The 12,233-nt window shown below is 45.7% G+C and overlaps 1 protein-coding gene across 2 annotated transcripts in view; it reads left to right on the forward strand.

The window, feature by feature from the left end:
- Positions 1 to 4,013: 4,013 nt before the first annotated feature.
- The window catches only part of CARD11 (caspase recruitment domain family member 11), a 44,472-nt gene continuing 36,252 nt past the window's right edge, over positions 4,014 to 12,233 (forward strand). For both annotated transcript variants that reach the window (XM_083372963.1, XM_083372964.1), the window contains exon 1: positions 4,014 to 4,172. The gene's annotated coding sequence lies outside the window, so the exon portion shown is untranslated. The remainder of the gene's footprint in view (positions 4,173 to 12,233) is intronic.

The raw sequence follows: 12,233 nt of genomic DNA on the forward strand, positions 1-12,233 counted from the left end.
TATATATATATATATATAACCTCAGAAAACATATATATATATATATATATATATATATATATATATATATATATATATATATATATATATATGTGTAAATTACTAACAAAGAATTAAAGGGAAACTGAAATGCAGTTTAATTCTTTGTTAGTAATTTACACAAATATAGGAATTGTCCGGTGTGACTACTGCCTGTTCGATAGCCTTCAAGATAGGCTGAAAACAGGAAATAAAGATTTGCCCCATGTTTGGGGCCTAGCAAGGTAATCTAAAGAGTTAACATTTGAAATATATATATATATATATATATATATATATATATATATATATATATATATATATAACCTCAGAAAACATATATATATATATATTTAAAAAAGGAAGGGAAAAAAACTACTTCAAGCGCCAACATGTTTTCCTCTTTATTTTATTTTATATTTTATTTTATTTGAGCTTCACTCCTTTCCGCTACAGCCCCGGGAAACCGGACCAGCTGAGTTTCAAAATATATTCTGCTCTTACCTGTTTTGTTTTGTTTTTCACAGCTCTTGTATTCCTTGGGACGCCTCTTCATTTGATAGGTGTCCAGGATGCTTTGGAAAAACACCAGGAGCTGACTATAAAAAAGTAAACCAGGATGTTTGTGCAATTCTTGCAGGGGAATAATAAATGGTTCCAAGCAGTGAGGATGAGGAGATCCTTATCTCTGGGCGGCCATACTCAAAGGGACCACCGGGGAGCAGCAGAGGCACAGAAAATGGGAGTCCATTGCTGCCCTCCAGTGGTTGTTCAGATGTTTGCAGCCTGGGATAGACACAGACTTCAGAAACCTAGAAGCAGCCCGGACAACAGGCTGAAGAAGATCCAAGAAACGGATGCAAACAGCCATTCGAAATTATAGTGATTTACGGTGCAATTCTCTCCACCATCCCTTAGATACTCCCAGTATCCCTTGTCATCGCGGCCACCGGCCAGTGATGGAGTGGCGGGGAACATTGGGAGTTGGGATCCCGGGGAAATGTGAAAGGTTGACAAAGGTTGCGATGAAAGAGCAAAGCGAGGGCACTCAATTTCCTCCCGATCAATTCTCTTTGCTATCTGCCGCGTGGGGAATCGGCCCAGCCAAAACAAGAGAATATTAAAGGCTGACAAAATCTTATCAACCATGTCAGTCCAGGACCTTAATCCTCTAGCCAACAGCTCTGAAAAACATCCAGCCAGCTTCTCGGGAACCACTCCAGGGGAAAGCAAATTGGCATGGCTGGCCTCACCAGGCCCGGTCTGCTTTGTGTTGCAAAGGTCATATCTGCAAAGCATTGTCAAGACATTACAAAGAGATGGGCGCTGCGAATAGTGGTTTCTTTCAAAGAACTGGCCCCAGAAAGCCAAACCGCCATTGTATTGCCATGAAGTCAAGGTAAAGACGGGGCTTCCCTAAAGTCCCATTCAAACCCACCCCCTCCCTTTCTCCTTTAACACAAAGCTCTGGTGTTCTTTTGTCGAGAACAAAAGCTGGGAGATACAAATACTGTCGGGGAGCGGGGTGGGTGGGTGGGGGGAAGCTGATTAACAGGATGGCAAACACTGACAGGTTTGATCTCTAAGCAGCTGAGAAGTGGAATCAGGCACCGGGCGATCCACTGAACTTATTAAAACAGCTAAAAGGTAGGAAACATAGAGGTAGTCCTTGACTTAGGACCAGAACTTGAACCCCAAGTTTCAGCGAAACATTCGTTGAATGAGTTTGGCTCCATTTTGCGACCTTTCTTGCCACAGTCGATAAGTGAATCACGGCAGTGAATACGTTAGTTATACGGTCGTTAAATGAATCTGGATTCCCCCGTTGTCAGAGGGTCTCAAAGGGGATCATGTGACCCCCCCCACCAGGACTGTGCAACCGTCACAAATATGAGCCAGTTCCAGGGCACCCGGATATTGATCACGTGACCCTGGGGACGGTGCAACGGTCCTAAGAATGAAAAAAAAAAAACGGTCAGATGTGCTGTTGTAACTTCAAATGGTTACTAAACGAATTGCTTTACGTCGGAGGCCACCTGTGTTTTGGTACGGAAGGGTAGCAGATGGCTTTGTTGGGATGACACTTTGTTGGTGCCAAGCGGGAGGCTGGGCTTGATGACCTCGAGGGCGCCTTTCAACTTTGCTGAGTGAGTAACTCTCCAAGCCATCAGCCACCATACCCCACCAATTCCCCACTGGCAGTTTTCACCCAGAAAATAGAGAAGAGGTGGTCCAAAGGACCAAATCTTATTAGAACATCAAGTGTGTGTGTGGGGGGGGCGGTTTCTTGCTGGCTCCCCAAAGATTTATTGACTTTGGCATCGTGGGAAATATGATTTTTGTTCTCGTTTCACGTTTGTGTGGTTTTGTGCTTGAAAACTGGGGTTTTCTCTACCCGTCTCGTCTGCCCTGCTAACTTCGTCAGCAGCAAACCGCTAATTAAATTCCATATTTATGATTGGAGAATAAAATCATTGGACCCGTTTGGAATAAATTTTTACAACTTTGCGCTCAGCCCGCTGACTCAGCAAGCGGAGACAAAATGCTTGACTTATAAGACTTCACGGGAAACGTGAAGTGACAGGTCCAAAATCTCACCCTGTTTCTCTGCCATCTTCTTCTTCCCCGTCCTCCCACTTCTGGAAACCGACGATAAAGTGAGCATCCTCCTAGGTCCTCATTTAGTGACTACAGTTGGGACTGGCGTTAAGTGGTCACTAAGCGAAGCTGATTTGACTTCAACTTTCCTTTCCTTTACTACAACTATGAAAGTGGTCAATCCAAGGATTAAGTCACCCAGTGACTTTTTCATCGCTACCGTCACTGCAGATGAGGCAGTCACTAAACAAAGGAGTGTGCTGTTACGCATAAGGTTCCGATACTGTCAGTCATCTCCATGGATTTGAAGCCTGTTGCTATTCCAAATAAAAATCATGCAGTTGGATTGCAAGCGCAACCCTCATCTTTTCTGAGAACCTTTTTATCATCAGAAATGAAAAAAGTCAGGTTTCTAGTCCTCATGATGATAAGAGAGCCGCAAAGAAGTGATTTGCAGCAAATATCTCACAATACAAAGCAGACTTTGAGAGCCAAGGAAGGGTGTGTGTGTGTGTGTGTGTGCGTGTGTGTGTGTGTCTTGTTAACATCTGATGCACTTCCTCTTTCTTTGTGATGAACAAAATACAGAGTGTGAAACATGCAAATAATAAACAAAAAACTGAGTGGAACTTTCTTGGGCAGAATTTTTGCTCAACTTCTGTTAGCATCCGATGTACGCTTGGAAACTTCTCATTCTGGGCAACAGGATGAGCCTCTTTTGCAAATGACTAGAGACCAATCAGGGACTGACTTTTAGGAGGCTCTGAAGTTGACCCACCGCTCAAGGACAGGGTTAGATAATGTTCCTTAATGTCCACCCAAGACTTGTGCAGAGAGCTCCTTTCCAGGGTAAACAGCAAAGTAGACATCAATCAAATTGTCCCATTCCCTCTCCCCATCAAAGTGTCTGCTGTCCCAGAGTCTTGCTTGGTTGGTCCTACCAGAAGACCTGCCAACGGGTTTCCGAGCCCTTTCATCATGGATCAGACAAAGGTTCTCAAAGCCTGAGTGGATTTAAGTTAGCTTGACAATCCATCTGAGGTCTTCAACCTGTTCCTCCAAGTTTCTCCATTTAGTTTGAGATGGTCATCTTCCAGACGTCCTTCTTCTCAACCCACAACCCATTTGCAGCGGTTGGACCTTCCCCTTTGCTCCTTCTCCCTTAGAGGTGAGCAGAGGACTCCTACACAACACTTCCTTTCTGCTTCTCGCAGGAGGAACTGTGCTGAGAACCATCTCTGAGACGAAGAGAAGGGGAAGTGAGGCAGGCTGGGCCTTCCCTTCCTGCTATAAATAGGCCCCAGGTCTACGAAGGATCACGAGGTGGGTAGGCGGCTGTTTCCGGAATCATGCTGCATCGCTCTACGGTGCCCTGTGCCTTGGAGGGACACCCCACAAGGCAGGAGGAAGGGCAGTAGTTGACAACTCTCACAGGAGAGATAAAGAAATCCGTGGAGAGGCTGGCAAAGGTGGTCTTCAACTGGTCCAGAAGCAGAAGCTGGTGGTCCTCAATTTACGGGACGCAGCAATCCCCAGACTTCCGGCAGAGTTTGAAGGTAGTGTCCTTGGGTTCTTGAGTTGCTCGAGTGGTTTCTCCCCAGTGGAGATTCTGGGGGAAAACACTTGGTCCTCCCCACCCCTTTGTGTCTTGGTGAAGAGATGGGGGGAGCCACTGAACACTGTCTGGATATTTTGAATTACCAACCAATAATTCTTTGACCTTGGGCATGTGTGCGGGGGGGAAATGGGAGTCAAAGTCACAAGTCCTCCTCTTCAGTCTTAGCAAGATGGGAAGTCCTTCAAACCTCCCCATGAAAGGCTGGAGAGATCTTGCTGATGTTGAAAGCTCAGCCCTTTTCCTGTCCAACAGGGATCCACTGCTCTCCATGAATCCGGTCCATTGGTGAGTAGTCACGGCCATAGACAAGGCGATCTTCCTTGGCAAAGAAACTGGGGTGGGCAATCTTTATTAAGGTGACTTCTTAATGCAGACAGAAAGTCTCATTCCAAAGAGTTGGTTGGGTCCAGGTCAAGGAATTAGGCAGGAGCAGGTCAAAATGTGCTGCCCTTTTCATATTAATTTCATCCACCTGCAGTTCCTTTTATTCAGTGTAGTTAATAGCTTGCTCTTCCTGTGCTTCACTTGTTTCCTTCACTTGCTTGATAAAATGCAAATTGGGCCACAACTTTCAAAGTGGCTGTGATAGATGGAGATGGCACTTAAGAGGTTTGGGGTCTCCTGTAAGCCTTGGAAACCCCAAGCTGTTGACCTCTGCAGGAAAGATGGAGGGACACCACCCTTGAGGTTCTTGAGATGAATTTCTTCAAAGGGGTGTGTGTTGGTGACCTGGAATTGCAAGGTGTACAATTCCTAAGGCACCTTTGATTTTTTCTGAACATTACCAAGCTTTCTACTTCTTGTTAGTCTGACTCCTAGTTGTGAGCTGGTTAGCTGACTTCACGAAGGGTTGACTTGCCTCCTTACCCCTTGACATTCCCATTTAGCGGGGTGGAGTCCCCAAAGAGCTGCAGGATACAAGATGCGACCTGGGATATGCATGGGTGTCTACGGAGATTCTCAGTCATCCAGGTCATGGGTATCCCAAAGGTGCTTTTCCAAAAGGCAACTGGGCTTTGTTTTTCCTTGAAGGCGTTTGTGGCTTCTCAATCCAAGAAGCGTCTTCAGTTCTAACTGAACTGAAATCAGAACTGAAGACGCTTCTTGGATGAGAAGCCAAAAACGCCTTCAAGGAAAAAACAAAATCCAGTTGCCTTTTTGAAAAAAAGCACCTTTTGGGATATGCATGGGTGTAGTCCTCCAGATTGGAATACCTACGTCGGCCAGACGGACTTACTTACTCCAAGTGCCTCGGAAGGACACAAAAGTTTGTTTCTCCTACACGAAAACAGACAGTGACATTATAAGTGGCTCGTGAGAGTTTTTTTTAAAAAAGTATTTTAATTTATTAAATTTATATGCCACCCCTCTCACGAATAAGGTGCTTCTGAGTTCTGGAATTGGACGTTGGAGGTTCCTGCAGCAATTGGTTTAGGTCGCCTTTTTGATACATTAACATTGTTTGGATTGTAATGCCTTCTCAGAGTTTTAACGCGGGTATTCCCAAGAAAATAAGCTAAGAAATTAGCTGTGAGAAAGCAAAACCTCACCACCTCGGCATCTGGCAGAAAAACTCGGAGCACGAGAGGGGAAATTAATTAGTTCTGGAGTCTTGCTTCCATACCGAACAGTGTCCCTTTGGTTATTTTGTCAGAAAAATCCTTGCAGATTTCAAGAGCAATTTTTTCTCTATACCCTTTTCACCATTAGCCTAATTCCCACTCACCCCCATCCTTTTGTATGACAACAGCAAGGTTGTGTGTATGTTTACATGTGCATAGATTAAAGCTCTTATTAAGTGTAAACCTTTCATCTTCCTGTTTGCAACTCCTGAAGTCACTTTAAATTGAGGCACTCCATCTCTGCAGTGAGTTATTAAAATTATTATCCCATCAGTTTAATTTGCGTGCCCTGAGCTAATTTTTAATCTTGAAAATACCCAGATCAGATCTGAAATCTTGATTCTCTTTAATCTCTCTGCCTGAGTGTGCATTCTCATGTTATATTTTCCCCAGATGCTACTTTCCATCTCGCACTTTTTTTGACTTGGCTTCAGTTGAGTTGACTTGAGTTGACTTGAGTGACTTGAGCTAAGTTCAATTGATCTGAGTTGGTCTGACTGTCCATCAATACTAGCCATGCCTTTTGCTATGGCTAAACCAGTGTTTCTCACCTTATGCCCTTTAAGATGGGTGGACCTCAACTCTCAAGGCTGGCTGGGGAATTCTGGGAGTTGAAGTCCAACCGTCTCAACAGGGGACCAAGGTTTGAGAAACACAGAGCTAAACTATTTTTTATTTTTTTTAATTTTAATTCCATTTATATCCCGCCCTTCTCCGAAGACTCAGGGCGGCTTACAAGCTTAGCAGTAGCCTTCATTCTATGTATATGCCTGCTTATTAGGGCTTTCACACACACACCCCAAGTGGCATTATTAGAAAGTCAGCTTAATTGCCCCCAACAATCTGGGTCCTCATTTTACCTACCTCGGAAGGATGGAAGGCTGAGTCAACCTTGAGCCTGGTGGGACTCGAACCTGCACTAATTGCAGGCAGCTGGTGTTACTTAAGGAGGCATTAGCCCACTGCTCCACCAAGGCTCTACAGCTCCCAGCCATCACTGACAATGGCAAACAAAGGATGCTAAAAGTGGTAGATAGTGAGAGACGCAGGTTCCCACAGTATGAGGTGCACATTCAACCAGTGTGGTCATAAACCATCATTCATGTTTAGAGTTCTGTCTTAACTGGGCCAGGCTGAATTGAGGTTTGAGTGACCCAGAGTTCAAACCACTTTTTTCCCCAGGCAAATCTGGGGATTTCAACTTGAATCTTAAGTAAAGAGAAGGCAGCGTTTTGTCACAGTGGAAGTCTCAGAGTCAGGCGCTATGGCGTTTGCCCTGTCAGTTGGCAGAGCCTTCTCATCACGGCAGGTGAAGGAATAGTCTGAAAATAGGACTTTCCAGTTGCATTATTGCTCGCTGCAGATTAGCAGAGAGGAAGCTGAGAGCAGAAAAAGGCTGGATCCATTTTCCTCCTCTGTGCCGCACAATTTTCACCGAGGCCATTTTTTTTTTATTGCCTCTCTTCCTCTGGGCAAGGTGACAATTCTCCCTCTTCGGAAGGAAGTTAAACGTTAGGCCAGTTTTACAGGTGGGACTTAATCCTTTAGGATGGACAAAAACCCTCTGAAGTCTATTGAACCCCTTTCCGGATCACGGCAAGTATTCTTTCCCTTTATTTTTACATGTCCTTTTCAAGTTTGCTTAATGTCTGGCAGGTTTATTTGGGGCACCGTTGTGCTATTAGGGAAGGGCGAGCTGCCCAGAGCACAAACCATCGAAAGTGGTGTCTGTTCGGAAAAATGCCTGCACCAACACACATGGAGAGCTTTGATAGACATTATCCGCAGGGCTGTAAAGTGTTAAAACAACAACCACAACCCTAAAAAGTTCCTTTGTGTTCAGCTCAATTCCCGGTCATTCATTAACAGATGTATCCTAGTTTTCATAAGAATAGGGCCGAAGTGGCTTTTGCTCCTATATTCCCAGTGGCTGTGATGTCCCCCTAAGGGTGGCCCTGGCATTTCCACCTGCAAATACAAACCCGGTTTGATTCTGCTTGGCTTCTGAACCTTGGCAAGGTTAGAAATGCACTGCCATCTGCAGAGTCGGTGAAACAGGCTCGTTTGAATAGAATAGAATAGAATAGAAGAATAGAATAGAATAGAATAGAATAGAATAGAGTTAGAGTAGAGTAGAGTAGAGTAGAGTAGAGTAGAGTAGAGTAGAGTAGAGTGGAGTGGAGTGGAGTGGAGTGGAGTGGAGTGGAGTGGAGTGGAGTGGAGTGGAGTGGAGTGGAGTGGAATGGAATGGAATGGAATGGAATGGAGTGGAGTGGAGTGGAGTGGAGTGGAGTGGAGTGGAGTGGAATGGAATGGAATAGAATAGAATAGAATAGAATAGAATAGAATAGAATAGAATAGAATAGAATAGAATAGAATAGAATAGAATAGAGCTGGAAGGGACCTTGGAGGTCTTCTAGTCCAGCCCCCAGCTCAAGCAGGAGAACCTATACCATCTCAGACAGATGAATGTCTAGTCTTTTCTTCAAAATCTCCAGTGATGGAGCGCCCACGATTTCTGAAGGCAAAGCTGTTCCACTGGTTGATTGTCCTCACTGTCAGGAAGTTTCTCCTTAATTCCAGGTTGCTTCTCTCCTTGATCAGCTTCCAACCATTGTTTCTCGTCTTCCCACTGGTGCTTTGGAGAACAACCTGGCCCCCTCTGCCCAGTGGCAGCCCCTCAGATACTGGAATAACTGCTATCATGTCTCCCCTATTTCTTCTTTTCTTTAGACTAGCCAAACCCAAGTCCCGCAGCCGTTCTTCGTATGTTTTAGTCTCCGGGACTTTGATCATCTTAGGTTTTATAGTTTGCTGCCCTGCCATAAACCAAAACATACCTGCCTAAAGCATGAATTATGGCTGTATCTTTTCTTCCCAGGGATTGTAGCGGTGCCTATAGATTCAGAGCAGAGTTCTTTGGAAGCAGCATGTGCAGAAGCTGGGACGATCTCCTATATAGTAGTCCTCAGCTTACAACAGTTTGCCTAGTGGCCATCCATAGTTACAACGGCCATGAAAAAGGTGACTTGTGACCATTTTTCACACTTGTAACCGTTGCAGCATCCCCCATGGTCACGTGATTTATATTCGGATGATAGAGAATTGACTCCTAGTTATGACGGTCACAGCGTCCTGGGGGAGGGGTCACGTGGTCCCTTTTTGTGACCTTCTGACAAGCAAAGTCAAGGGGGACTTAACAACCGTGTTATCAACTTGACAACCGCACCGATTTGCGTAACAAACGTGGCCAAAAACAGTGGGGCAAAACTCGCTTAAGAAATGTCTCACTAAGCAGCAGAAATGTGGGGCTCCGTTGTGGTCGTAAAGCGAGGACTACCTGTATAGGCAGTGATGTGGGCATGGGTAGTGTGATGGGATGGGGTTGGGTTTTTATAACTAGTTTTAATTTTTAATATGTATTAATTACTACGGGCATAATTGTTTAATCACTTTTTAATTTTTGTATTCTGTTTTTTATTATGTATCGCCCTGTTCACCGCCCTGAGTCCTTCGGGAGAAGGGCGGTATACAAATTAAATTATTAAATTAAATTAAATTAAATTAGTGTGTGCTGCTCGTGTGCCCGGTGAATGGGATCCGTTGAGAATCAGAACGATTAATGTCAGAAAGGAAATCCCTTTGCTAATCAGCACTCAAAATCCAGGGCCGGCCCTCAGCTCTGGATTTTAGATTTTCTTGAGAAAATAAACAGGGGCGCTTTCACTTCCCAAATATAAATTTAACTGCTCTTCTCACAACTGAAGGAGAAGGGAGCGTCAGCTGCGTGGCTGAAATCTGAGGCAAAGTTGTTGTCCACCGTGTCTGAAATGTCTCCTCTGTATTCCCGGGATGAAACGTTGGAGTTTGGTGCTTTTGTTTACAACAGCTCCCACTGTCTTCCCTTCAAAGGTGGAACTTTCCATATAGGGCTGAGGGTGGGGGGGGCGGGGGTCCTTGTGTTCGTGAAGAATAGCCTCTCCAAATAGATCCCCTCCTCACGGTTGGTTGGCTGGCTGATGTGCAGATCTGGAGTATCCAGGCTGGACAAGGTTACCTCAGCCTTCCAGTCTTCCTTCCCTCCCTCCCTCTTTCCCTTCCTTCCTTCTTTTCCTTCCTCCCTTCCCTCCCTCTTTTCTTTCCTTCCTTCCTTCCTCCCTCACTCTCTCCCTTTTTTCCTTCCTTCCTTCCTTCCTTCCTTCCTTCCTTCCTTCCTTCCTTCCTTCCTTCCTTCCCTCTTTTCCTCCCTCCCTTCCTCCCTTCCTCCCTTTTTTCCTTCCTTCCTTCCCTCCCTCCCTCCCTCTTTCCCTTCCTTCCTTCTTCCCTCCCTCTCTCCCTTTTTTCCTTCCTTCCTTCCTCCCTCTCTCCCTTTTTCCTTCCTTCCTTCCCTCTTTTCCTCCCTCCCTCCCTTCCTTCCTTCCTCCCTTTCTCCCTTTCTCCCTTTTTTCCTTCATTCCTTCCTTCCCTCCCTCCCTCTTTCCCTTCCTTCCTTCCTTCCCTGCCTCTTTTCTTTCCTTCCTTCCCTCTTTTCCTCCCTCCCTCCCTCCCTCCCTCTCTCCCTTTTTCCTTCCTTCCTCCCTCCCTTCCTCCCTCCCTCCCTCTCTCCCTTTTTCCTTCCTTCCTTCCTTCCTTCCTTCCTTCCTTCCTTCCTTCCTCCCTCTCTCCCTTTTTTCCTCCCTCCCTCCCTCCCTCCCTCCCTCCCTCCTGATTTTGCCAGCCCCAGCCTTTCCCCTTCAGGGACACAGGCAGAACCACGACATCCTTCTAGCAGGCGTCCAACCTCCCCTCCTTCCCACTTGTAACACACACACATCCCCCAAGTGAGGCGCCAGGCCCGGCTGGTCCGGCACCTCACAGAGACCCTCTGGCTAGGATCCTGCTTCTGCCCGGTCCTTCAGAGCGACATTCTTTTTCTCCCCTTTAGTGACCTTGAAACCCAGGCAAGGCGAAACTTGGGGATGGTTGTGTTCAGACAGCGGAAGGCTGAGTTTGACTTGTGGGTGACCGATTTGCACAGCAGCCCTCCTGCTTCCTTGTGACGAAAAGCAGATAACCAGGACTTGGGTGGCTGCCCAAACCTCCCTTTTTTTCATTCTCCTTTTTCAAAGCCTGCCTGAGATAAACTGGGGGTGTCATTTCCTGACATTTTACTCACTTCTTCCGTCAGCTTCATTTTGCTACGGTGGCCGGTTTCCTCTGGCAAAGGAGGAGCTGGTGAAGACTTCAGCAGACTTACGAATGGCTCCCCCAAACTTATCAATCCTCCAGAAGGGGCCCGCCCAAATCGGAGCATCCCAAAGTTTCCTCTTTACACCAGTCATTGAAAAAACCAGGCAGACGTTTTGCAGAAAGAGACTTTGGTGCTCAGGATCTGGTGAGATCCTGTGTAATTAGGACTCCTCTGGATGCAAACTTTTCCTGCAAAATTAAGGTTGCTTCGTAGAATAATCCTGTTGGGTGGGTGGGTGGGTGGGTGGATGGGGGAAACAGTAAACTGGTTGCCGTTGCCACAATCTGAACCTTTCAAAACCCTGCACAGATGATAATAATAATAATAATAATAATAATAATAATAATAATAATAATAATAATAATAATAAGAAGAAGAAGAAGAAGAAGAAGAAGAAGAAGAAGAAGAAGAAGAAGAAGAAGAAGAAGAAGAAGAAGAAGAAGAAGAAGAAGAAGAAGAAGAAGAAGAAGTTGGAAGGGACCTTGGAGGTCATCTAGTCCAACCCCCTGCTCAGGCAGGAAACCCTCTACCATTTCAGACAAGTGGCGGTCCAGTCTCTTCTTAAAAACCTCCAGTGTTGGAGCATTCACCGCTTCTGGAGGCAGGTGGTTCCACTAATTAATTGTTCTCACTGTCAGGAAGTTTCTCCTTACTTCCAGGTTGCTTCTCTCCTTGACGAGTTTCCATCCGTTGCTTCTTGTCCTGCTTTCAGGTGCTTTGGAGATTAGCTTTGGAGATGAATCCAGGGCTTTGGTCCTGGTCAGCCCACCCGGATAACTCCACATCTGCAGTTGGGGAAATGGTGCCAGGAGGTTTCCATGACGCTCGGGCACTTGAGACAATGTCGTGTCATCCCTGAAGTGGCACTCAAATCAGAGCCTGCCAGAACAAGTGTGATAAAACCCATGTATTTTGTAGCTATTTAAAACTCTCAGCGGGGGGGGGGGGAGAGAGGTGTATTTTGCAAAAGAGAAGGAGAGAAGGAGGGAGATGAAGACAAGCAAGAACTTGAAGCGGGATCAGACGGGATGAAGATCAACAGCGGAAGAACTGAGCTTTCCTTAAAGCCCCCAAATATCCAGTTGGCATCTTCACAAAGGCTTTGATTTCTCCTCTTAAAGTGCCGAATAACAACTTTGTGCGTGTT

Source organism: Vipera ursinii (assembly GCF_947247035.1).
Source record: "Vipera ursinii genome assembly, chromosome: 13".
Lineage (NCBI taxonomy): Eukaryota > Metazoa > Chordata > Lepidosauria > Squamata > Viperidae > Vipera > Vipera ursinii.